The sequence below is a fragment of the Bactrocera tryoni genome, chromosome 3 (genome assembly GCF_016617805.1).
Source record: "Bactrocera tryoni isolate S06 chromosome 3, CSIRO_BtryS06_freeze2, whole genome shotgun sequence".
Lineage (NCBI taxonomy): Eukaryota > Metazoa > Arthropoda > Insecta > Diptera > Tephritidae > Bactrocera > Bactrocera tryoni.
In genome coordinates, this window is record NC_052501.1 from 23,152,692 (window position 1) to 23,178,954 (window position 26,263).

Sequence of the window (26,263 nt, forward strand, 5' to 3'; positions counted from 1 at the left end):
AAACTGGTATAAATTCATAAGACTAGTATGAAAAATCGGCAAACAGCTTTATGTGCCTTCTTATATAATTCATTTTAACAAAAGAGCAGTGCTCAAACTTTCTAGAGTGGCATATGAGGCAAAAAGCTGGTCTAAATGCATTACACAGGTAAAATTAAGTAAATAATTTTACTGTTGTTTTCGAATTTTACTTTCTCGTACTTGCGTGCTTCTGCTCAAATTTTTTAGGGTGGCAAATAAAATTGACAACTGGTATAATTTTTTATACTGGTATAATTAAGCGTTTAACGATGTTTTTACATATTATTTATGTCTACCAAAGAGCAGAGCTTGAACCTAGTGGTGTGATGTAAAATCGAATTAATGTTTTGGTTCCTAATTATTCAATTTCGTTTCACAAACAACTGGTCTAAATGCATAACACTATTAAAATTAAGCAAATAACTTGATTGTTGCTCACAAATTTTATTTTCCCCTTACCTGCCAGCTTCTGGTCAAACCTTCCAAATCAAACTAGCAACTGGTATAATTTTTTTAAACTGGTATAATAAAGTGGAAAAATTTTTTGTTGTTTTTAAAAAAACACCCCTGTAGGGTGCCAAATCGAACAAGCAACTGGTATAATCAATTATATCTAATACGATTTTATAAAGTTAATGAACTAACTGTAAAATCTTTGGTGTTGTCTTCAATTGGAAAACCTTGTCGTTGCTTCTACTTATAAGTTTTTATAAGAGAGCAGTGCTCTAGCATACTAAAAGAGCAAAGAAATGGCGAGCACAGGATTGTTCATGGGACAGGACGCCAATGTTGAATCAGCCTTGTAATTGATCAGCAAATGAAAGTATTAACTCCACATTTGAAATCGCTAAACATTATTTAGAATCTTACACCACTGTATGCCTAACTTAGACATTAGTTGCGCATGCGCGCCGCTTTACTCAAAGCAACTAAACCAAACTCGATAGTTATCTTTATTTATTTATGCAGTTTTTATGCGCCAATTTGTTGCAGTTGCTGCTTTTGCTTATAAACTTACCTTTCGCTGTGGTGTTTACTACTTCATTTTCCAACTCGCAACTCGGACTTTCGACGACGCGTCGCTATTTCATTAGCAGCGCAAATGAAAAGCGTTGCGAGCACGAGGAGCTGGAGCGCTTCACTTTTCCACGCTGCCATTTAAGCTATGTATGGATGTGTGCGTATGTATGTATGAGTGGGTATGTGGCAACTGTTGCTAGCTGGCGATAGCAATCGTGCGCGCAATGAGACGACGGACAAGCAAAGTGGCTACCGTTTGGCGGGCAATATGTGTGTACTAAATGTGGATATATACACATGACTATGTATGCGTGTATGTACGTTTGTATGTGTGTATATACTACGCTATGCGTTGGAGCTCGTTTGATATGCGCGAATATAAAGTGTGTAAGAAGTTTAACTGCTTGCTTTCACGCGCACACACGCTAGTACGCATGTTTATTGTGCGCATGCGTGCGCGCATAAACAACATAATCACATACACACACACACGCGCGCTACGTGCGTTCGAAAATGTGTGTGAGCATTAGCTCGCGCAATCAGCAGCTCAATCTTGATCGATTAATTGCATATTTATTGTTTCTTAAGCATTCACATTTTGCCCCGTGAGATTATGGCGACGCTTGGATGCTGAGAACTCACCTCCGTATGTGTGTGTATACGAATTTATACATATAAATATGTATGCATATATGTACATTTGTATGTTTATTTATGCTCTGATGCCGCAAATGGCAAATGTAAACAAACGCGCTTGCAAAAAAGCCAAAGAATCGTGGCCAGATCGCTGTAATCGCAGTGCTTGATATGTAAGCTTGTTTGTTTGGGTGTGTGTATGTTTGTTCTTCACACTACTCATTACCAGTTGGTTGAAGTCATTATTCGTGTCAACTTTAAAGCAATTTTACTCACAAAATTTATGAACTGCAGTGATCACCAACGATCACCATCGATCAGCACCGATCTGCGTCGAGCTTTTTCAGCGCATCTTTATTGCTTGAGTGCGCTTTTATAGGCACTTACGCGCACATACTCTGCATTTTGATAGTTTTTCATACACTGTATTTAATATTGCACATAAATTAGTAGGCATGCGCTAGTATGTGTGTCACTATTGTCACTTTTAGCTGCTCACTTGCTATTTTCAACGACTGCTATGTGCATATTTCCCACTTGCTTAACGTTACTCGCATTTACTTTTCCTTTTACGCATAAATTAATGAACGCTTTTTAACATTAAACTAAAACATAAACACATATACATATATACACATACATATATACATTTATATCAGCATATACATATGTAAGTGTGTTTGTTCGTATTGTCTGTTGCTTGCCACAATCGCTTTCATCTGCTGTTTGCTTGCTCAGTGCGCGCTCAAAATGCGCTATCGAATTGTAGTATCTTGACAACCATAGCCACAAATCCCCAAACACTCTGCAGAAGGCCATGGCACTTGACTCCAGCATTCATGTGTTGCCATATGCTGATCATTTAATTTGTCTTTGCGTTTGTGGTATGGTCATGTGGTTTGTAAGTGTTTCGCTTTCGTGGTAAAACTAATGACATATTTTCTCGGTTTTAATCGGTTAATTAGTTTATTGACATCTTGGAATGTTTCTGCATTGCTTTGAAAGTGTTTAGAGGTTATTTTTTAAGATTTGAAGATTTTTTTTTATTTATTTGTCTAATAGTGTTTTTTATATTTGTCTTTTAGAAATTTTAGTATTGTTTCCTGTACAATTTTTTTAAACCTATTCTCTTTTCCAAATCTTATTTCAATCTCAAATTTCTAATCATGTGATTTTTGTTTGCTAAGTCAATCATATATGAGCTAAAAATAACAAAAAATTTTGAAAATGCGGAATAGTAGATTTGGCCTGTGTAAAGTTCTTAATAACTTATTAATTTTGCAAATACATTCAGACATAAACAAAGAAGGCATCGAATTTCTCACTTTCTGTCTTTCTTAAACACATGACGATTCTTGGACTTCCTCGCTGTTTGGCGTCAATTAAATATTCCGAGTGTAGCCAGGTCTGTTTTTCACCTAGTCTTTCCAACGGAGTGGAGGTATTCTTCTGCTTACCCCGGCGGGTACTTCGTCGAATACTTTAAAAGCTAGCCAGCGTAGTTGCTGTCTTCCAGAACTCCTACTATTAAAAAAATAGTTGCATCATAATCATTAAAAGTACGTATAATTCTAACTTTGCATAATTAATTTGCAAATTAAGTTATGATTTCAAACTGAAAAAAAAAATTTTAAACATTCTACAGAAGAGTTTTTTCTTTAAATCTAGATAGCGCCAACATTTTAAAGAAAAAATAGAAAAAATTTGATTTAAAAATAATATAATATTCCTCTTGGAAAAATCAAAAATTTTAAGGCAGAAAATGAGGATCGAATTTTTTGTTTTTATTTAGAAATAGTATAGATTTATTCAACAATAATTAATATTTTATATAATTAGTTTTTTTAATACCAGAAGTTGCCAAAGTTTTTCGAAGAAATTATTTTTCAATTAAAGACTGTAGAACGAATAAAATATAATTTCTTTCACGAAAATTAAAAATTTTATTTTCGCAAAAAACTCGAAAATTTGTTTTTTTTTTAATTAATTAGTTTTTTTTTAATACCAAAAGTTGCCAGAGTTTTTTACAGAAATTATTTTTCAATTAAATACTGTAGAACAAATAAAATATAATTTTTTTCACGAAAATTAAAAATTTTATTTTAGCAAAAAAAAAACGAAAATTAATTTTTTTTGAAGGAGAAGTTGGAAAAAATTTTGTTTGCAAAAAATATATAAAATATTCGTCTTATGATAATCAAAAATTTAATGGCAGGAAATGAGGACGTAAATTTTTATTTAAATTTTTTTTATATATTTTTTAAACACAAAGTTGCCAGAGTTTTTAAAAGAAATGATTATTTTAATTTATATCATGGCGTTTTTTTTTTTGTTTTAGGAACAGGTGTATTCAAAAATAAATAATAATTTATGCAATTAGTATAATTTTTAGACAAAAAGTAGCCAGAGTTTTTCGAAAAAAAAAATATTTTTAAATTAAATTACTGCAAATCTTGTAAAGCGAAAAAAATTGTGAGAGAAAATAATATTTTTTTTTAATTTAAAATTTTATTTTGGCAAAAAATACGATTTTTTTTGGAAAAAAACATTGGAAATAGATTTATTTAAAAGAAATAATCATTTGTTTACATAGAGCTTGTAATACTTTTGACACGAAATGTTGCCAGACAGTTTCATGGATTATTTAAATTTAATTTAAAATTTCGGTATTTTCGGCGTTTCGAACAAGAAAATTTATTTATATAAAAGTTAAATTTTTTAAGGTAGAATAGTTCAATGAACGGTAACTTTTATAATAGCATAGATAGTCCAGCCGAAAGATGTGTTCCAGGCTTTTCTATGAACTCTATGCAAAAGAACAAAGCTTTATATTAATACTGCAAACCGGAAAAGGTATAAACAATTTCTTTTTTTTTTATTAAAGTTATATTTTTCGTGCAAAAATGTCTGAGAGATTTTTTCTTAGAAAGCATTTATAAATGGAATTTAATTATTTTTTAAAATAGTTTATAAGCAATTTTTTTTAAAACAAAAAAATTAAGAAAATAAAAAATTTATAATTCAATTATTAAAGTTATGTTTTTCGTACAAAAATTTCTGAGAGATTTTTTCTTAGAAAGCATTTTTAGACGAAATTTCGTTATTTTTGACTCTTCGTAACTCTCCTCTCTCTATAAAAGTTTTAAATGTGTTTAGATAAATAAACTAAAATAACGGTACTTTTTTGAACATCATAGAGTGTCGCAAATATCCTATAGCAGCAAGATTTTTTCCTTACCTACCGACAAACTCTGTGCAAAAAATGAAAATTGATGTCATTACCCTCGAAATAGGCTGCCATAAAAAATCTACAACTTCTTCACCATCTAAGCGCCCAACAGCCTGGCCGCCGTTGCGTACGCATACTAAATATACGCAAGTAGGCGAGTCAAAAATATTTATACCAGTTTGCTCAGTTATGCGCTTATTAAAAATGCATTTATTAATTATGCATTACTACTTCGCAAACTTAACAGTAGTATGTAGGTGCATAGCCGCACACGCAGCACAAGCTAAATATTTTCATATGTTGATATTTAATAAAAAGCTGACAGCAACATGAGCTTGATGAGCAAGTGACTGCCACCAACTTTTATGGCAAGGGTGTTTCAGAATAGCACAAAGACAAGGGCGCTGCGCATTAATATTTTATGAAAATGCAATATTTATTAGCAAATATGCAGCGTAGCTGTATGTGTGTGCGGTTGTATGGGCTGGTGGATATTTACATATGTATGTTTTTAGCAGTACTTGCTTGTGTTGTTGGAAAAAGTGGTTATGCTTATTAATAAATTATGATGCGCACGCAATAAGAAATAACTTGTAAAATTATGAAATTTTATAAAAAAAACGGTGATTTTTTTACGGTTTTCAATGTTAGCAGCGCTGTAGCAGTACGGAGGTAACAGCAGCTGCGTATATTTACAAGGTGGCAGGCTGCTAAAAAAGACTTGTAAGGAAACTGCTGTAAATTTGTCAGTTTTTTCTGTTAAATATATTTTTCTTGTTTATTTTTAATGCAACTTTTGTTAAAATTAGCAAATTTGCCACTTAAGATTTTTCGAATTTTCAAAGCAACGCAATGTTACTCATACGCAGTGGCCGCCTCAGTCTCGTTGCTAATTATGCATACGCATATAAGTATACATATGTGTATGTATATGTGTATTACAAAAAAAAATTATAACACACAAGCATTGTGAAAACTGTCGACCGTCGTTGAGTGATGGCAACTCTGCTGCACGAACTTCAATTGCGTCTTGCTGACTGTCACGGTTGACGGATTACGCAATGTTTGATGTACGCGCAAATGCGAACACGGAATTTCGCATCGTAAATCGCTTGCAGAAAAAAAATCAACAGCAACAAAAAGTATCCACTTATATACGTACATACATGGTTTACAGCAACAACAATAGCATTTCGAAGATTGTTGAAAAACATTGCATGCAATGTGTTTTGTTTTCGCAGCAATTCAGCTATCAGAGCTGCTTTTAGTCCATTCAGCGCATTGTTAGTATTATTGTTGTGTTCTTTAGCGTTTTATGTGTTGGTATGTGTGTGCGTGTGCTGGGGGGTGTATGTAATTGCGGGTATAATGTAAGAACCATTCATAAATGAAAGAAAAAGCTGCTGGATTTTTTCATGCACTGTGAAATGTACGCAAGATATGAACACAATAACAACAATAATAATAACAGTTGCAGTAACAATAGAATGAAACATATGTATGTAATATTGCAGCAACCTGAATGCTGAAGGATTTGAAAAATGTGTAAAAAATTATGAATATGAAACAGACAGAAATAGCGCGACATAAAAGTATGAAGACAAAAAGAAACTAAAAAAAAATAAAAAGAATTGTAGTAAATATTTTTTGTGGCAGAAAGACGTGAAAAAAGCAAATCAAAAGTCTGTAAAGGAAGAGAAAAAATAGAAAGTCGCTACTGAAAGAGAGAAAAAAACACAAAAAATAACACTTAACAATAACTTGTCGTGTTAAATTTTACAACGCTGCCCACTCTAGAAAATTCTACTGCTCTAGAGCTGTCTTAAAACGCAAGAAAGTCATGCGTGTGCTTTCAGCCACATACATACGAACATTTGTACAGCAAGCTAAATTTTTTTATACCAAAAAGGGGGTATATTAAGTTTGCTACAAAGTTTGTAATATCCAAAAGGAAATGGCGGAGACCCTATTATATACATATAAATGTGCTGCATGATGAGCTGGGTCGATTTAGCCTAATTCGTCAGTTTGCATATACGCGAACTAGTGCTTAAGTTTTTGAGATATCGATCTGAAATTTTGCACACATCGTTTTCTCCCTATGAAGCTGCTGGCTTGTCGAAATCGTTGACATCGGACAATTATAACTTATATCTGCCATACAAACTGAACGATCGGATTCAAATGCTTGTATGGAAACCTTTTGTAATTGACGAGATATTTTCACGAAATTTGGCATGTATTATTCCTTTAATTATCGGTGCAGATACCGTAGAAATTGTTCAGATTGAACCACTATAGCGTATAGCTGCCATACAATATGACCGATAAAAATCAAGTTCTAGTATGGAAAACTTTTTTATTTCAAGAGATATTTTTACGAAGTTTGACAAGTATTATCTTCCCAACTTCCGGTGCAGTTTCCCAAGAAATTGTTCAGATCTGATGACTATAGCGTATGGCTGTCATACAAACTGAACGGTCGGAATCAAGGACTTGTTAAGAAAACTTTCTCATTCGTCGAAGTATCTTTATGGGATTGAGCATGGTTCATTGCTAAAAGCTACGGTACAATCTCCGAATGAAATATTCAGATCGGGCTACTATATCATATGACTGCCATACAAACTGACCAACAAAATTGCTTCCCTTGTATGGCAAACTTTTGTATTTGATGAGATATCTTCAGGAAATTTGGTATACATTATTCTCCAAGACAAAGGTATAATCTACAAAGATATGGTTCAGATCGGACCACTATAGCATGTAGTTGCCATACAAACTGAACGATCAATGTCAAGATATAGAAATTTTTACATCCCTTATTTATACAAATATTCACTTGTGGATGATAAAATAACTTCGATGCAGCCGAAATTCTTTACTTAGTTTTTTCTTATTGCTTTTTTAGTTCCCTCTTTGCCCCGAAGTTAAAAAAAAACTGGACATAATTGAATAACTAAATTTTATAATGACTGCATTGACTGCTTTATTGAGAATTGAGAAATGAAACCATATGAAATCATTATTTCGCATTCCCACATATACATATACATATGTGCATATATATATATACATATATGCACCCACACACACATATAAACAGAATGCATCACTAAACTCCACAGCTACACTTCACACCTTTCGAAAGGTATCAATTAAACTGCCAAATTAAAATGAATGCAATGCATAAACTGCAAGCGCAGCGAGAAGATCGAAGATCGAAGACCAACAATAAAAACCATGACACGATAAAACTGCAAAGCGAGTATTCTGCTAGCTCCCAGCAAGGGCACAATGCAACGCCAACAAACTGTAAGCACAAGATAGAGCTGGAATTGAAGTCAAAATTTACACGCTTAACCTCTAGCCGCATAATGAAGCGCTGCGCATGCGTTAACGCCTATTTGTGGCAACCGGAAAACAACAAAAACAACTACTAACAAATAAATGAAGTGCCAAAGCAATGGCTGCAGTTCAAACGGACTCACTGGACAAACTATTTAACACGTCAACATTAGTAATTGAACGGCTGCGCAAAGAAGCAGCAGCCAACAATAAAAACAACAATTGCAACTTAAACGAAATTGTAATAAAAAAGCCGCTATTGAGCACGGAACAGCAGCAAGCGCTATTACAATTATGCTGCGCTTGAATAACCAGCGTGCTATATGGTCTACGCATGCGCAAAGCTCTGCCAACCTCTCTGCCTTTGTACGGCCACAGCAGCGATGGCTCAGGGCAAAGACGTGCCGCGTACAACTTCAACTTGAATTCAATGTGGGCTAACCTTGCACACGCACATGCTTATGTAGAGTTTTAAGCATCTCTACACGCACGCATGCGCAATAGTAGTTCATAAAATCAATGCCGTTCATTTGGTTCATTCAAGCACACATTTGTACGGCCACAATGCCACCGCTGCCTTGTTGCCATGCATTCGATATATTTGTTGTTGTTGTTGTTTTTTTTCTTGTATTGTGCCAGCCCATCATCGGTAATCAAGCAATCGTCTAATCGTTTAGTATTTGGCAGCAAATGTTGCACATTGCTGCCGGTTGCACTTATTGTTACCTTAACCCATAACTATTTGTGGCTGCAAGCGTTGAGTGTGCGCGGCAGGTTCTTCTTTTTCTTACAGCAATATTTTTTGCTTTTGTTTTGCTTTTTTTAAACGAGAAATCTTTCACCATTGCGCCGTGGTCTGCCTTTGTGTTGCGCTAATAGATTTTCCTATTTGGCGTGCGCTACAAAAATAAGCCCAAGTTGCAACAATAACAACAATAGCAACAACAACAATTTAGGTGGCAACTCATTGCATACCAAATATGAGTACTTTAGGGTATTTAAAGCGTAAATGTGTTTATCTTGTGTGGCAATAACTTAACGATCTTTCACAGACAGGCTGTGATGTGGTTGTTTTTGTTGTTATTCTTCGTTTTTTACTGCTCGACGCTGGTCTCACCCACTAAACAGCTTTACTGCGTAGCTTTTGAGATTGTGGCGTAGGTTTTGTCTGCCTTGTTGGTTACGGGGCAGCACAAGTCTTCAGAAAAAAAAAACAAAAACAAAAACCAAAACCAACGAAGAAAATAAAAAAAATTAAAAATTAAAAAAAAAATCAAAAGATTATATTGAAAAAATCGTAGCAACATCGCCGCATCGCTGCTTGCACCAAGAAAGCAGTGAATGTTGCTGGTGTATGTTTGTATTTGGCCGCAAGTCAATCTGCAGTCTGTAGCGGTATACACACACATGTATTCATTTACGGATTCGTGTTTCGGCGTTGGTTAGCGGTAAGCACACTTTTTGGCCTTGAAGCCTTTGAGGGTTTTCTTAAAGGTTTACTCCTCGTTTCTGAGTTTTCTTTGCGTTTTTGCTTATTCCCTGCTTTGCGCTGGTTTCTTGTGGCAAGAGCCGCAATGTAGGCGTCGCCAAAAACAGCCTTTAACGTTTTTATTTGGAAATTTTTCTTGTTGTTGTTTTAGTTTTTATTTTGCTTGAGCTTCCTTTGCGCGCTGTGTGTTTGTGGCTTTGCGTTTTGTTGCGCTTAGCGGTGCTTTATTGAAAATGTAAAAGAATGGCATGCAGAAAGAAGTATACATTTATATATCATATGAAGGTTTGTTTGTATGCACAACCACATCTAGTTAGTTGGAGGCAGCGTAGTCTTTGAGATACATGCGTAATGTGAAATTTTAATATGACGATATTTTTTCTCTAATAATATAAGGAGTCAAAACTATTTTCAAATCTAGAAAAATTCATTGTGCATAGTGATTGCCTCAATTTTATAATATAAAGTGACTTAATTCACTTAAAATATATTCGATTTATTTGAGGTTTTTATCTCCGGCTGCTATATACAGAAATTTAGGTTTTCATGAATACGGCATATGATTTATTTTTCGCATGTTCTCAATTATTGCAGCTGAAGTATTGTTTAATCAATTTTAGTCATGCATAGTGACTAAAATGAACGTTTGTACACGAAATCGCTTTGGTTCAGTCGGTTTGCACCAATATTATTCACACTACGAAAATCGAGTTTGTTGCTTAAGTCTATTGTTCCTGTCCTCGCTAATTCTTTTCTTTGCATAATTACAAGCATATTTTTTAAAGCTTACTAGTAAAATACATAGAGTGCTGCAATTGTTTGCATTTTCAAAGAACAAAATCGAAAATTTCTTATATCTTCTAAGAGATGATTGATGTATTAATTGTAGCACCGTTTTGAGGAGCCTAATTCTCAAATAACGCTTCTGGTTTCACTTAAGTTGACTTACCTTGCGTTGTTGGTAATATGTTCGGTGTAAGGGACAATAAACATACATATATATAGACAAGTTGTAATCTTAAGCTGACTCACCGCATATCTGAAAGTAGAATAATAGGTAGTGAGATAATTGCTATAGTGTTGTATTAACTAGTTTTAGAAAAATTATTTTTAACTAAAAAAGAAAAAAAAAATTAAATATTTAAAAACTTTATACATATTTAATATTTACATTTAAAATTGCTTTTTTTGCTTTTTTAATTGAAAGAAAAATCTTACAAAATTGAATTTTTTTGTTTTTAATTGAAAAAAATATTTGCTACAAAATTGCAAAAATATATTTTAACTTTTGAAATGTATAAATTTTCATGAAGTTTTTTGTTTTTAATTGAAAAAAAAAAATCCCATAAAATTGCAAAAATATATTTAATAAAATTTAAAATATATTTTTGCAATTTTGTAGCATTTTTTTTTTCTATTTTAATAAAATTTAAAATATATTTTTGCAATTTTGTAGCATTTTTTTCTATTAAAAACATAAAAATTAAATTTTGTAAAAAAATATTAATTTTTTCAAGTAAAAAAACCAAAAAAATCAATTTTGAAACAAATTTTTTTTTTTCAAATTCATGTTTTAGTATTAGTCACAAAAAAGGATATTGAAAAAATATATTGCTAATAATAACCCTTAATGTTTTTTTACAATTTCAAGGGCAACGTTGTTGATTATATATGTATTTCTCTTATAAATGATCTACGCTAACTTTAGCGTAAGGTCTAGCGACTAGTCGGCTAGTAATTTCTATTTATTTTCGATCTAACTTAGAGGACAACTTCATTCTTCCTTTTCTGTGTCTTTATTTTTAAAATTTATAATAATATTGTATTGTTTGAACGAAACCAACAACAACCATTTTAAAATTTTCAATGGCTTTTAAGTACTTTCGGCTATAATACAGCAATTTCTGTGAATTTCTAATACTAATAAAAAATATTTAAATACGCATATATGTAATATTTCCTTATTAAAACAAAAACTAAAATAAAAGAATTTTAAAAAATTTAATATTTTTTTTTTTAAATTTTTTTTTAATGAAGAAATGCGTCTTTAACAAAGTAAATATTTTTTAATAATTATTATTTTTGTGCCTTGTAATCTTTGTATTTCTTTAAAACCCCTCAATTTTTTTTAAATTATTTTTTTTTAATAATAAATTTAAAATCCAGTTATATAGTATATGGACTAGGTAGCTAGTTCTCTTTTAGGCGCGAAAGATACTCATATTAATGTATACTATATACCATATACTATATGCTCCATGCTCATAAACGCGCTGCTATTTAAAACAAATCGCTAGTCTACAAGAATTGGGTTATCGACAGTGCGTCATCTAACTTTCCAAAGAAATAAAAGATGAACAGGAAAAACCACTACAACACACAAAGCATTAGCAAAAAGTAGTAAAAGAAGACATCAAAGATTTTGTAAAAAAACGAATTTAAATAAAATATTAAAAACATTGTAAAAAGCAAGCGAACTTGAAAAACTGCCTGTGCAGCAAGCGCGCGCTGATAAAGATCTGGTAATATCTGACAGAAAACATGAACTCCGCGGCGACGCAGCAGGCGAGCGGCCAGAAGCGTAGCCGCCGAAGCAGTAGCAATAGCAAATGTTGTTTTACGAAATAGCAACAACAATAAATACAATGAAATAGCAGCAAGAAGCGAGGACAGCAAAGTTTGGCTAGCCGCGTGGACAAGCGCGTTGCGAACGCAGGCGCTAAAAAACGAATATTTATGAATGATCCCTTGCGCTTTGTCAGCGCTTGGGTCAAAAGGGCAGCGCGGTGCTTAAAATGGCTAGTCAAAAATTAGCCAACATCTGTATATGCGACAACATTTCGTGTATGTATAAGCTAATCGGCTATGTGGCGCATGCGCGTGGAGACAAGCGGTAGCGCGCGTCTGACTTGTCGAAGCCGTGAGTGAATCAGTCAACTGCAGCGCTTCCGCTTACCGCGCGCAGCGTGACAAAATAAGCAGTGACTTTTAAAAGACAACAGCACAGGTATATATGAAGGCTAGCGGAATTTGACGTGCAACAACAACAATGGATAGTAACTCTCTACAATTGCGCGCCTGCAGCGCGCGTTTCCTAAATACAAAGCTTAAGAAGCGGCGCGAAAACTCATTCAAGCGCGTTTGGTCGTTTCGGCTACGATGTTTGGTTGTTGTTGTTTTTGGCGCTTTTGCTTTGAGTCTGCGCTGTTGCTTATTGTGATCATATTTAGTAACCGCTGTTATTGCCGCACTGATGATGAACAACGTCGGAGACAAGATCATAAATCAAATTTTAATTTTTTTTTCAAACAGAAAGTTGCTTACAGATTTTTTGTTGTTGTACACAATATTTTTACTGTTTTCTTTATTGGCTTGTGAGTTGTTTGGGCTCTTGCGCGCCGCTTCAGTTGGCTACAAACGCATCCACATATTCGACCTGCATAAATTATTTACCAACAAATAAACATATACATATGAATGAAGACATACAGACACGAATCTACAAATACATATACATATGCATATAGACATCCGTATATAACCGCAGTGACGCGTGCGCGTGTTGCTGGCAACGATTTGCGCCATCTGATAAAATCGCGAGCGGCGATACGCATTGCGCGATGCCCCGTACTGTTGCAATGTTGTGATGTTTATTGTTGTTGTTGTTGTACTGATATATGTTGCTGCCTTGTAAGCGCCAGCGCCACTGTCAACCGTAGTCGGAAAAGAAGCGGGACACAACGTTGCGCCGGCTACCAGCGTTGCGCCATCTACAACAACAACAATAACAACAATAACATTCAAAGTTATGACATTAAACGCTTCGAGCAAGCAATCAAACGAAAAAGAAAAAAAAGAGTTTAAACTTTTACTCGAATTTATGCATGCAACAGTTGTGGCATCAGCATCGCAATCTACGACACCGTTATTTCAAAGCATTTTATTAACGTTGTGTTTATAGCAGTTGTTGTTGTTGTTGCTTCCCGAGTGTGGCACATGTGGTGAACCTGATTTTGTTGCAAGTGGTACAAAAGATATCAATTAAAAAAAAAGTTGTTGTTGTTGTTGTTATTTTTCTTGATTCATAACGGTATTCGGGCTTTTACTTAAAAGCTTGGTTCTGCTCAAGCTTCAAATGATGTTTATCAAATATTTCCACAAAACTTATCTTCAAAATTTTTTTGGCGTAAGGGGTGTTTCTATAAGCTCGGATTAAGTTTTTTCGACATAAAGGGCATTTCAATAAGCTCGGATAGACCACAAAATAAAATATTGCAATGTAAAATTTTGATTGCGAAGCTGCGACTACGGAAAGGTCCAGTAGACGTGCAGCTTACTTTGGAAGAGCAGCTTACGTCAGAGAGGTGTATATTCTGACAGTGTGCTCAAGACTATTCAGTTAGAGAGTGTTTGACCTCTTAACCAGTAGTATCAAGCTACTTGTTTAACTGCCTGTTCACAACAGAATCGGTAGAAACTGCAAGCCCCCTTGCTTATAGGCCCCATTTGCCCAAAATTCATGAGATTGGGGAATGAGTGGTATTCCGATATCCTCTTGCGCCTTGACGTTGGATTTATGAATCTCCAGTCAGCTTGGCAAGTGCTGACCAAACACAGACTTGTGCGGCTACAATATCCTTCTGGCCGAAAGTGGATCACTAGAACATATCTTGTTGAATAGAAATAGTAAGGAGAAAGGTAGAATAGAATCATTTAAACATCTTCTCCTTAACTCTCCAGCTTCTTCGAGAATGAGGTTGAGACATCTAGTTAGATAAACATTTGGCGAACTTAGTGAAGAGACTGGAATGAATTTTAGCTGCCTTAACAAATTTGTAGTAAGCTCAAAATGGTTCGTGGATCGATAAGATCTAGTTATCTATATATAGATAGAAGTGTTCGGAATCACAAAGAACCAGCGTTCGTAGCTTCCCAAGTCGAATTTTGCGTTCCCATTGGTGCCGGGATAAGCCCTACGACCTAACATAACTTTATATCCCTAATTTTATTTATTCTTTTTTATTGGCGTGGACACCGCTTACGCGGTTATATCCAAGTTTATTTAGAGGTTGAGAATTCTTTGTTTTTGCAGTCCTCATTCGAACACTAAAAAATTTTCCCACTGGATCTTCAGATTTCAGATACTGATTTATCGTAGAAACTAATAAGAAATTAGTAATGGGGTTTTGAAAACTTCAGTTCCTTCAATGTGGATCTTCCCGGTATTAGTTTTGAATACATGGAGTATTGAAATATAGCCGAGGATTTTAGTCACAAAGTTTCATTCAATTCGGCTTTTAATAATGGAGAAATATTGAACACTAATAATGGAGAAATATTGAACACTAGAAAAATATCTAAAATTAAGTTCCTAATTTTCCTGCCAGATCAGGAGATTAGATACTTCTGACTCACTCTCATATTTAGGCGAAGTCCAAAACCACTCAAAATGTTAACACTCAGGGGAACCAAAGCAAAATTTCATAAAATCTCTGCCGTTCACATGCAAATTTAGACACACTCATACAAATATTTTCTCCACACACATACAGGCAAATAGGCTGCATCAACATAGTTACATTTGCCCATTTTTATACGTCATACGCCCAATCGTCTAACTGTTTTCTACGCCTCGCCACCGCCTCGCTCGCCCGCTTGTCTGCCGGACGGTTGTAAATCATTTGCAAAATGAAACAACTTTATTATCACCACAACTAGGTATTGACAACACCCAACATAAAAAGAGCGCCAATAAAAAAGGCTCAACGAAAAAAGGCAAGCAAGGCAGCAAAGTTGCCACAGCACCATAAAAAGCGCTTAAAGAAAATCTATTGTAAAAAAATCGAGGGGAAAAATCACTAAGAAAAACTATAAAAATTTATTTCGATTTTTGCCAAACACGAAAAGGAAGTTGCCAACAAGAATAACAACAGCTAATGGCTAACAACAACATGGCATGCCTAAGCGTCTAACAGCGTTTAACTTACCGCATATGCTCGGGGCAACGCCCAAAAGAGACTTTCACACATGCTACACATACACATATACATATAAATAAATATACATACATATATAGATATAGATATAGATATATATATGTATATACATACATCATATATACATATATATATATTGTATATTGATATATTCTCAAGAAGGCTTCGGCCCACAGTTCGAAAAATGCACAAATTCTAAGTAGATTGGAATTTTGTGGCTTTCACATTTGTAGACATTTATAGTAAGCATCTTTGGCTCGAGCTCGACAAGCCAAACAAATACATTAAAATACAAACAACAACAAAAATTACGAGCACGAAAGGTTGTTAATAAATTTATGGCCCTGTCTGAATGCTGGTTGTGTCTTAGAGAACCTTTCGAGAGGCGGTACAGTGCGGAGATGTAGCGCTACGCCGAGCCATAACAACTACATGATGCAAAACGAGCAACAACAACAGTACAACAATACAACAACACTCGAACACAGTAAGCAACTTACTTACGAAGGCTTCAAACTTCACTACTCGTGAAGGAAGTGAGCAAAATTGGCGGCGTGAAAGAAACCGCTAAATGGCAGTGAACGGAAAGTGGGCTGTTGCCGACGCCATTGAGCGACATTCGCAGCTGCTTGGTATGCATAGCAACGCTGCTTAGTAAGTGTTTTGTTTCGGTTTCCATCAATTGTTGTTGTTGCTGCTGTTGTTGCCACAAAGTATTGCCCGCTGCCTTTTGGCCATGTTAACGAGCCAAAAGTGGCGCATCTATGTGCTGTTAGTTGCTGTCGCCGTTGCAACAGCCTCCAGCCTCCAACGGCCTGTGTTGTAAACGCATTCCACGCTTGTTTGGCGTTTCATTCATAAATTCCAACATTTTCGAAACAATTTCGTTGTAATGCCAGAGTTGCTGCAGGATGCATGTAATGATGTAAAATGTGGCGGCAATGTGTTGGTTGGAGGTTCATTCTCTTGTTGTGCCTCTCTATTGTGTTGTCTAATTAGGGACTTGAAAAATACTTGAATGCTTTGAGGAAGCATGGAAGGCGTAAAATATTCAAAAAGTTTGGCGTTTAGTTTAAAAATAAATCAATCTCTAAGCTTTCGGAGAGCTTTAAGCTACTCTAATTTGAGTTCAATCTTCAACGTTTCCAAATTGATTGAAACATCTTGAAATATATGTAAAAAAGATAGGACCTAATATAAAGAAATAAATATAAGAAACAAGCCTGGAGTGCAAACTCTAAACTTTAAACAGCTTTAAGCTCATAATTTTATCACTCATTAATGTAAAGAGAATTACAAACAGAATACAAGAAGAAATTACGATCGCTGTTGAAGCTTTCATGAAAACATAATACAGTTTATAGACTAGTTTACAATTGCTGTTGGCTTTAATGTAGCTTTCACTTAAACATAACAAAGTTTATAAACTAATATATGTACTATATATTCTCCCCCGAATGGACTCCGACTAATTCAGTAAATAAAGCAAATGTATAAAACAAACTACAAATAAACTTCCTTATTGCTTGAATTACTCCTGATCTAATAAAGCTTTCGCAAACCGTATGTTATTAACTCCAATAAAATTTTGTACATATGTACATATGCAGCTTCAACTCTAGTCGAGTTCAAAATGTCAACTATTAATTCAACTAATTGCGATTAATTACAAATCGCTCAGATGACGCCAGCGAATGACGACGCTATTATTTAAGTGATTGTTGTTTTATTTATTATTCACTACAACCGCCGACTATCCTATAGATTTTTAATTGAAAATACACACATATAAAAGCCCGAAAAGTATCAGTCTGTTTGAAGCGATCGAGGGGGCAACATAAGGAGACACATTTCGTTCAGAATAATTGTGGTAAGTTCGCAGGCGATTGCGGCTTAATCAAGCGTAAAGCCAATGCAGTGCGCTAAAGCTGAATAAAAATACTTAAATTGAATTTATTTATTCATTAAGTGACTGCTGATACCAGGTCCAACCCTCTTTTTGCGAATTCAGCGCACGCTATTCCCGCTCTAAAAGCGCGATCACACCACAAATGAAAGTAAAAGTGCAAAGCAAAGCGCAAAAAAGCTGAATACAGCGCTCTGAAAAAGCACCCCAACTACAAGCACAGTTGTACCGCCACCAGTTGTGCCTCAACTGCACATGTGGCGGCCGGCTGCGCTTACAACGTTAGCGCAATAGTTGATTTTCGTCTTAATTCATTTTCATTTCGGTTGTCAATTCATTTCAATTTGACCAAAATATCAATTTGTCAGCTTAGCGATCTTTGCGCCATGAAGCTAGACAAACGGACAGACAATCAGACATATGACAATCGCGCGGGCAGTGGAACGCCGGTGGATCTGCTGTAACAAGCTGAGCGACGACAAAAACATAGGCGGTTGTCAGTTGGTTGATCGGACATGCGTATATGACATCTGGCTTTCAAAATTTCACATACGCATGACATTGTTGCTATTGTTGTTTTAGCAACTGTTGGTGGAAATTAGCATGTCAGTGTGTCAGACGTGTTTGTCAATGGGAAAGGCAGGAAAAAATTGCTCTTGGAAAAATATTGTTAACGGATAGAGTACAAAGCGCCATCTACAGTGATTGGAGTTATGCGGAAATGTCAATAAAAGTTGATGAGCATTTTTTATCATTATATTTTAAGAAAAAAAGCAACCGAAGTTTGATACATTTAGCATAGAAAGCGTTCAAAATAGAAGCGAAGAAACTTTTTAGGCCATTTCGATAAGCTCAAAGCAGGAGAAAAAGCACAACAGTCTTCACTAAATGATTTCCAACTCACTTTAATTACTTCTTTGAAGAACATTTTGCGAACAGGCAGCGGAAGTTACATAACAATGAAAGTTATTTTTTTTACTTCAGAAAGCTTTCAAAATAGAAACGAATAAACTTCTTTGGATATTTTCTTTTCATAAAAAGGAAAAGAAGATGCACAAGAGCTTTCACAAAATGGTTTTTATATCACATTTACTGCTCTGAAGAGTGTTTTGAGAACACACAGTGGAAACTGAAAGAAAGATTTTTTATTTGCTTTTTATGCTTTAAAAATGCTTTCAGAAATATTGCGTATTGGAAAATTACTGTTATCGCTTTGTGATTCCCTTTACATATACATAAGTAGAACAGTTCACAAAAGTCGCTGCAACGAATGAAAACTCCCTAAAACCTCCACATTAGCTTCGAAAAAGAGCGAAAGCTCCCTAAAAGCTGCACGGAAGCTTTGAATAAGTCATAATTTGTTTTTTTTTTCTTGGTAATAATAATAGTTATAATAAAATATATGTATTTCAAAATTTAATACAAGTTTGATTAGCAAATTAAAAGTAGTACACTGAATAATAGTTAAATATACATTGTTGGGCAGTTTTGCTTTCCAGTATGTTTCAATATTGACATCATATTTCTTATGCATAAAATGATTTATAAAGCTTACTCTTAGCATATTTCTAAGCTTTTTGAAGCTTCAAAAAAGCTTGTATATCAAACATTTTAACTAAGCTTTGCTAACTGTGCGTTTTTAAACAGTTCTCTGCTGACTTTTTGATCTTTTATTTATTATGGTAATTGGGGAAGTTATAGAGCTTTTTTGAAGCTTTCACGTGCGATTTCACACTTTTGGTAACAGCTACAATTTTGAAACATTCTCATATCGATTTGAAGAAATAAGCTGAAAAAGAGCTTTCATAAAGCTCTTGTAAAGCTTTCATAAAGCTTTCAGTTTTATGAAATTTACGTGTGAGCTTTCATTTGAAACAAAAGTTTTCGATTATTAAAGAATTTAAGTGTGAGCTTTCATTTGAAAAATAAGGTATTACAAATTAAAAATATAAGTCCAAAGCTGCGGTATGACACTGTAACTACATGGGCGTATACACATATGTAAATGTATATATAAAATCAATATCCTTTTAACCTACTTACGTTCCACAGCTCATACATGGAGTATTAGAGCTGACCGCATTTATTATATGTAGATGTTTTTGTAAACATGTTAACTGCTGGCGCACTACCGGCGCGAACTTGTTCCTAAGCTTTTTTAAATAAAACAGGAAAAAACGTTGACTTCGGCAGCAACGAAGCTATAATACCCTTCATGCATTTCTTAGAGCATGAAAGAGAATTAAAACATCTTCATCTTGATTTTGATCGGTCACTTAATATGGTAGCTATATGCTACAGAGATTTGATATAAGCAAATTCTTCGGAGATTATATCGTTGACTTGAATAATAATTCATGCCAAATTTTGTGACGATATCGCGTAGTTTTCCAAACAAAGACTGGATTTTAATCAAACAGTTTGTTTGTTTGTATATCGATACTTCAAAAACTGTGGAACTAGTTTTAAATATGCCTTGTTGAGGGTATAAAAATGTGCGGTAAAATTGTGCTCAAAACACTTTTTTCTGTTATTACTTGGCTCGTCCGTCCGTAGCTGTGTCATTGAGCGTTCTACAAGTTTGTTGTTGTTAGTGGCGGTCGCATGGCATCGTCACGATCACTTCCGCAATATGTCATACTATATAATTTATGTTTTGCCAGCAACAGCAACAACAGCAACGACAGCGAAGAGGCAACAAAGTAGCAAAAAAACTTCAAGCAACAGCCAAAAGGCTAACAACTAGCAACAGATTACAGACATTTATGACAGCTTCGTATGACTGTCGAGTATACAGGTATGTCAATGAGTGTGTGTATGAGTGCATTGAGAGAGCAACGGATAGCGCAGTAAAAGTGCAACTGTCCATCAGACAACTTGGACTTGGCGGGTCGACAGTCAAGCTGTTTAACATGCTCGTCGGGACGGTCAAGTGTGCCAACTCAAGAGTAACCACGACATGGCGCATGGACTTACAAACAGCTGGTTGCATAGGCGGCTGGACTGGCTGCGAGATGAGCAGACAGCCAAATAGGCCAGCGCTATGCTTTAGCTGGCAGTGAATGAACACTTGTTGGACTGGCCTGTCCGTCTGCCGGGCTTGTGTGGCATTTGGAAGTGTTGGCCTCTTTGTGATTTTGTCATTGATGATCTTGTCAAAAGTAAAAATTGTTAGCAAAAGGGCGAATAAGAATTTACGGCGAAAAGCTGACAGCAAGTGGAAAAGTGGTAGTCAAGTTGGGATATTTATTTATTTACATGTTTTTCCAGATACAAAAAAAAAAAAAAAAAACGAATGAGAAATATATTGAAAAGTTTACCGTTAACAAATTAACCGCAGTGTGTTGGCGCTTATTCATGTCATTTAGCTATCTAATCGCGAACATTTTATTATTTCCCAAAGCAAGCTTGTCAACTCCAAGATCCATTTGTTTATCCAAGCATTTTTGAAGCTTTTATTATGCACATAAAGACAGTTACAATTTGCTTACAAAGCAGTCACTTTATGTTAGCCATTTGGACAAGTTATGACTAGCAAATGAAGGTGTTTTACGTTCACTTAACGGCGATTAAGTACATGTGACACATAAGCAGGCGCAGATATTTAGCGCTGAATGTGCAAAATTTGTAGCCATCGAGCCACTCGCTGGCTTAAGCTCAATCAATAACTTGTTAAGCGTAAATTTATTGGTTTGGCAAAGCCATGTAAAAGTAATCGCATGTGACTTGTGCGCATGCGCGCAGGTTGATCGCGTCGAAAATGCGTGGGATTTTGTGGGCGATAAGCAGTGGAAAAAATATCAGGTGGGAATTTGAAATTTATACCGAAAAGTTTTGTAGTGTCAGCTGATATGCATTTATATACGTGTATGTATATTTTTAGAAATGGCGTTAAGATGTCAAAATGCACAACATTTTTTTAACTTATTTTTTTTTTTTTTGCGAAGTACTATATACACGTTCTACGAACAGTGTATCAAAATGGCACATCAAGTTAATTAAGCCCGATAGGGCTGCACTCCTACCTACCTACCTATGTACCTACTATATACACTTCTAGTATCTAATAAGTTTAACCTTTATGTGCTCGGGATTGTGAACTTACGTTGGCGGTCGGAAGTCTACATTTGTAGCAAGTATGGAAAACTATGTCAAAATATGAACAAAAACACTGGCACTAAGAGTTTTATACTTGAATGCATATTTATTATGTAATATATGATTTTTAGATACATAGTTAAGTTGAAAATGTTTAAATATCAATCATCGTACGACATTTACACAAAGTATATGTTGTGGCATGTGTGTCACATACAGGTTTTTTACACCAACTGTAAATCTTGCGTGTGGTTTTACGCTTTCCAGCTTCACAATTTTGACATCGAACAGGGTGCATAGGTTGAAAGTCGTTAGAAATATCAGGCAAGTGGTTCGCAATATTGCCGGAATTAGGAGAACTTCCGAGTGCCATTTCAATAGCCAGGCGTGTTGGGGCATGGCCTAATACCCTTGGATTTTCAGAGCGCTGTTCAATTGCTGGCATGAAAAGCTGTTTTGCTAGGCATCGCGAGAACTTTCGTCGTTTGTCTGTTTGTTGGATATGGTCGTTGTTTTCCGAATATATGTATAATGAATCCGGCTAGAGCGCTTATATCTAGCATGTTAAAAAATATTGCTAAAGGCCAACGCAAAGTTTTCCGTTTAGTGGAATATGCAGAAAGCATTTTGTCCATTGCATCGACGCCCCCTTTGGTAGCGTTGTAGTCAAGGATATGCTGTGGCTTGTTTTTCTTTTCAGGTACATTAGCATTTGTCAAGAGTGTACTGGAAAGTAGTATAACAGCTTTTCCCTTTTTTTAGCACGTAAGTTACCAACGCAAATTTTGCTTCGAGAAATTGTTGACTGTTCTGCTCGTTTGTGGTCTGCTTTCATTTCATTTGGCACAAATGTTTTGTTTTGACGAACAGTACCAAGAAGAGAGAGCCCTTTCGACATCAAATGCCTAGCCAGATTCAATGAAGTAAAAAAGTTATCACAGATTATGGTTCTTCCGGTGTTTTGCCAAGGGTAAACCAGTCTTCGCACGACATTCTCTCCTACATTAGTTGCACGACTCCAATTCGATTCCTTTCCTGTGTAAATCTCGCAGTTGAGAGGATAAAATGACTTTGCATCGCATGCGAACCAGACTTTTATGCCATATTTTGCAGGCTTTGATGGTATGTACTGCGTGAATCTAGTTCTTCCGCGATATGCAAATAGTTGTTCGTCAACTGTTATCTCTCCTGATGGTTGATAATAGCGGTGAATATTGTTGTTCATTAAAGCCCATAATGCAGAAATTGGAGCAGCCTTATCGTTTTCTAGTCGAGGAGCTCTAGTACGTTCATTATCAAACCGAATGAACCGCAAAATTTCCTTGAACCGAGATTTTGGCATTACAGCACGGTAGTAACAAACTGCTTCTGTAGTCCACAATACATCAATGTCTTCATCGTTAGACTTATTGACACCTGCCAAAAATAAGAGCCCAATGAATGCTCTCAATTTAATAATTGTCACTTTATTCCACATTCTCTTCTTTCTGTTGAGGTTTTGTTCATTCCACTTTTGAAACGTTTTTTCGGCTTTCGCGTTAGTATCAATTAGAACTTGATCGAACATCGATGGGGCGAAAATCAAATGAAATACACTTGACTCGATGAGTCCTTTGGTAGCACGACCAACAGCAGTGCCACGAAATATATTATGAACACTCAATCGAATTGCTTGATTAGACAGATTGGAAAGCCAGGTAGTGTTTTCTTTTGAAACCAGCGAACCAGACGCTGTTCATCTGCCTCCTCCTCCTCGAAATCCATCTCTTCCTCGTAATCTGCTTCAAACAATACGCCTTCTATCTGCTCATCGGATCGAATATCGTCTTCTTCAAGCATCATTTCGTTTTCAGCATCAGATCCTTCGGGATTTATACCCGGTGCTAGAGAAGCAATGCAAAACTGATCACTACAATATGAATATTGAATATAAATCACTCAAAAACTATTATAGCTATTGCGAAATACGCTGAAAAGTCAGTAACGTAAGCCCAGCCTAATTATTCAGAAATCGTATTCAAAAAATTAGAGTTGAGTGGAAGAGTGATGTGAATTTTCATACATTTTATATGGTGTCTACATTTGTAGACTAACCGCCAGGAGATGGTCATTTCGAAAAGTAGGGTCTGGGGGGGGCTGTAAACTATTTTTTTTACGTGTTAGTGGCCAAATCTGCTTAGAACTGATTTTTAGGAAGCTACTGAAAATTTCGGACAATGCTGTTATGAAAAATTTTTTTTTCTTAAACTTTTTTTGCAAAAATGCTACAAATGTAGACTACCGAGCACATAAAGGTTAAGCTGGCAATTATATTACGAAAGGCGAAGACGTATGAGGTTCCAGCTGAAATTTAAATGTAATAAATGACAAAAATATGACTCTCTTAGTAAAGCTTTATAACAACGTTTATGACAATGGCCAATATTCAAAAGACTGGTTAAAATCTATTCATACCACTACCTAAGAAAAAAAAGTGAGCTGTCAGTGGACAGCTGGCAGATGTGAAACATCGAAATTATTTTATACAAGTAATAGGTTAAAAAGTACAGATTATGACAGGAACTAAATATGGTACACAATGAAAGAATATAATATTATGAATTTTTTCCAGAAAATGATGACAGATAGTTTATTGAATAAACATTTATTTTCTTTATATGCAAAATTTAATCAATTATTTTCATCAGTGACTTCCGTTAAAGTTACATTTGAAGTTGCCTCTGACGGTATTACTGTGACAATTGGTCGATGATAACTAAAGTATGTTACAAAAGTATTAGACATCATATTATCAAGATATCTAATAAATACAGCATGTATTGTTGTTCCATATCTTGTAGCACATTCTCTTTAATTCCTAAACCAGTTCTTCGATTTACATAATTTTTTTTTCTTTAATTCTTAAATCATATTAAAATAAAATGCTGAAGAAGGTTTTTCAAAAACATATTATTTACTCCTTATTTATTTTTTTTCTGAATGGTTAACAAAATCAATGATTTTTTTTCGTTCATCTGAATAGGTTCAACATAAAAAAATTAAAATTATAATTTTGGCACTTAGTTTATACTTAAGTACATTTAAAGTAATTTTTAATAAGTTTAATAATGAGTTAATCCACCGGTTTTTGATATAACTTTATATAAACGATCGGGAAGCGAGCTATAAAAATGTTGCAGTATTTGCAGCGAAATTTTTTTCCAGGCCGTTTTAATTGCCGCAACTTTTGCAATCAAATTGTCTGCCTCCTTCATATACCTTGCGCGATAGCAACCCCCATACGTTTTCCATTATATTTAGATCAGGTGAATATGGGGGCCATTCGAGCAAGTGCGCATTTTGAGCCTTAATCTACTCTTTTACAACCCTAGATGTATGAATAGGAGCGTTATCGTGCTGGTAAGTCCATTTGATAATGTGAAAAATATTGAATAATGAAAAAATATTGAAAATTTCCAACTGAAATTGTTCTTGGAGGAACGATATTTATGGCATTGATTCATTTTTTACAAAATTAACATTGAAATCCCCAGCCAAAATCAATGGTAGTTTATCTTTATCTGTTTTAAAAATTATTGTAATGCGACTGTAAAAATGAAATAATATCATTTATTTTTTTATGAGGTGAAATGCACACAACAATCATAATTAATTCACTTCCATCTTCTAATTTAACATGTGAAGCACACATATCGCCAACCAATGGGTGTTTGAGAGACACGAATTTCTGTAGCATTTTGGACTGATATATCCATGTTAAATGTAGTTATATGTGAAGTAATGTTGTTTCTATAAATGGGAACTCCAGTGGCTCTAACACACTTAGAGCGCGACAGACTGCAAACGACTTCTGTCAAAAATTAAAATACACAAAACTCTTAGGGACACAGTTATTGAGGCAGCTAGTTGTACGCAGCTTGCCGCTTGCAGTCTGTCGCGCTCTATGTGTTGAGAGCACTTCAAGCATTGAGTGTACATATTTACATACATACATATGTTGCATGTTGTCAAATTTACAAACATTATACTTATGGTCTGTCATATTTGTTAACATGCACACATAATTATATATGAGCACATGTGCGACCGCTAGATCTTTTAAGATGATATCAAAACTTTTAATTTATTATTTTTAAATTTATATTCTTTATTAGGGTAATAATACAAACTTTGCTCTATTACATATTTTTAATGATTTTATGGATTCTTCATGAAATACATACTTATGTATGTAGGTAAATTTTAATATATGTACATATGTACAATAGGGCGGGTCGATTTAAAAACGCCCATTGCTCTATGAAAATCATATTCTAGGGATCAAAATAAGAAACTTTGCCGAAGGAACCATACCTTTAAAACGAATTTTGATGTCCCCTAATTTGGGTCGAACTTTTGGGTAGGGGCAAATTTTGAAAAATCCCACTTTGAACCATTTAGAGTGCTCCAATCGAGTCCAAATGTATGACCGACCCCCACTAACTTTGGACGGCCGATCCACCCATGCCAGTGGCACACCC

The 26,263-nt window shown here is 35.0% G+C and overlaps 1 protein-coding gene and 1 long non-coding RNA gene across 6 annotated transcripts in view; one reads left to right on the top strand and one right to left on the bottom strand.

Moving 5' to 3' along the window:
- The window catches only part of LOC120770306 (homeotic protein distal-less), a 92,883-nt gene that overhangs the window by 58,565 nt on the left and 8,055 nt on the right, over positions 1 to 26,263 (top strand). The window lies entirely within an intron of this gene.
- The window catches only part of LOC120770308, a 383,384-nt gene that overhangs the window by 54,848 nt on the left and 302,273 nt on the right, over positions 1 to 26,263 (bottom strand). The window contains exon 2 of the long non-coding RNA XR_005704923.1: positions 10,776 to 10,782. This is a non-coding gene — a long non-coding RNA (uncharacterized LOC120770308). The remainder of the gene's footprint in view (positions 1 to 10,775; positions 10,783 to 26,263) is intronic.